The sequence below is a fragment of the Magnolia sinica genome, chromosome 8 (assembly GCF_029962835.1).
Source record: "Magnolia sinica isolate HGM2019 chromosome 8, MsV1, whole genome shotgun sequence".
Lineage (NCBI taxonomy): Eukaryota > Viridiplantae > Streptophyta > Magnoliopsida > Magnoliales > Magnoliaceae > Magnolia > Magnolia sinica.
The window spans coordinates 20042179-20044387 of NC_080580.1; the positions used below are offsets into that span (position 1 = coordinate 20042179).

Here is a 2209-nt window from a genome sequence, read left to right on the forward strand (position 1 = left end):
CAATGTCTGAGTGGTCCACATTCAGTGGGCATGGCACACATGGAAGATATTGCAGTCTATTCCGCAGATTGAGGGTGGAGAAGTGGCTTACTTTTCTGATACACCAGAGCTCATTGGTATTTGTGGTACTGCTAATGATGATGTGTTCACCTGAATGCTTCCTATCCTGAACCTGTTAGTGGCTGTGCAGCTGATTGTGGTAGAAGCCATGGCCCTAAGAGAGGGGATTCATCTTCTTCCAGATTGATTCTCTGGGTCCCTCAGGTTTAAGGCAGTTCTACCCTAGGCTAGAAGGCAGAGCCCAAGAGCTGGAATGATATGCATTTATCCATGACTATCTGAGGGTTTGTTTTGGTGTTAGCCATTTTTTCAACTGAATAACAAATGAAAATAATTGGTGAAAGTGTGTTTATTGATGATATGGCCTACTACAATTATGTTAATTTCTAGTTAGACAGTAACAATAATTGAAATTTGAGGGTTAATATCTTCTTGATTAAACAGGATATTTGCAGCTCTATTTACGAGTACATCTGAAGATTCTGAACAACCTCATTTTGGTGCGCAAGTCATCTAAGTCCAAAACAGATAAGGTTAGGTGACTAATTTCCATTAATATATGATATTCCTCATTAGTTTTCGGAAAGGTAGTGCCTACAGTTTCACTCAAAAAAAGGTAAACCGCAACACATGTAACAGACTGTAACTTCCTATTCGCATTGTTCTCTTTGCTATAAATGAAAATTTTTATGTTTATTTTTTCATTGATTAGCTGCTTTTATAGCTTTTTAATTTTTTAATTTTTAATTTCTAATCAATATGCAATCTTTTATTGTTTGCTATTGTCATGGATATGCTTAGATACTTAGCTTACTCCTGACTTGTAACAGATCATTCTCCTTTCCCACAGTTTCCTGGAACTTGTAACAGATCATTCTTTAATAAGAGTCTTGTCTCAACCCATCTAATGATTTTATTAACTTGTAACAAATCATTCTTTAGTAAGAGTGGTCTTAACCCACCAAGTACATTGGACAGTTTCCTTTATATGTATTACATTTGTTTCCCTTAAATTATTATTGTGACTTGTTGGTTTATAATTGTGACTTGTGATTGTGATTTGTAAGTTAGATAATTAGTTACCTGTTTGAGGATTTCTATGTGGCCATACATAGATATGGTGTATTTTTGGTGGCATAGAAATTGCTCAAATTGTCCCATTTTGGACAGTTCAAGGTTAGATGGATAGTATGCTTTCATATAATCTATTTAAATGTTCATGTCTGATCTGCGGTCCATCTCCTCGTTTCTCTTTGGATATGTTTCTTCCGTTCCGTATCCAATGCCAAATATCTTTACATTGCTTTAAATATTTGGTATCGGAATGTAATGTAAGATCAACTTATCTGGAGAGGCATGGGGAGATGCTGTCGGATTTTTGGCGTGGACGTTTAAATAGGAATATGAAAGTATTACAATCTATCCAACCTTGGATGGGTAACTAATTTAGGATTTGATTGAGCGATGGTCCCTGGAAGGTGAGAACCGCTGTTATGACCATGACAAAGCTGTCCATTTCCTATGGAAAACAATATACAGATCCCTGTAAGGTGGGAACCGCTGTTATGACCATTTAAGGTTGGATAGATTAGAATGCTTTTGGTTCCTTAATTTAAATGTTCATGCTCGTTCTGCATTGCATTTTTATAATTGATTTTTAATGTCAAATATCCTCACATTGTGCGGATACTTAACATGAGAATAAAATGCGAGATTAACATATCTGGAGAGACATGTGGAGATGCTGTCGGAATTTCGATGTGGGCATTTAAATGGGAACATGAAAACATTACAATCTATCCGATCTTGGTTGGGTGACTGATTTAGTCAATTCTAGTAAATCTTTGACAATAGTGAATCTTCAAGTGAGTCATTCTAGTTAATCTTTCGTAGGAAGCTTTGTCGGGCCCACATTGTATTTCCACCAACTTGTCTTTCGAAGTGGCTAAGGAACATAGTGATGGATAAGAGTTGGATTCGTATGTCAAGGTACCTCAATAACTTTTAGTTGTTATGGCTCATTGGTTAAGATGCATTTTTTTTACATCTCCTCCAATTTCATTGGATGGTTCAGGGTGAGCAACGAATACTTAAGTGGAGCTGTGAAATTCCTAGATTTTGCATTTGCAAATGCAAGTAATAGAAGGAG

The 2209-nt window shown here is 36.4% G+C and overlaps 1 long non-coding RNA gene across 1 annotated transcript; it reads left to right on the forward strand.

Annotated features, from left to right (window-relative positions):
• Window positions 1–441: 441 nt before the first annotated feature.
• Window positions 442–2209, forward strand: LOC131253896 (uncharacterized). The gene is made up of 3 exons (XR_009175339.1): window positions 442–593; window positions 1954–2049; window positions 2135–2209. It is a non-coding gene; the product is annotated as an uncharacterized LOC131253896 (long non-coding RNA).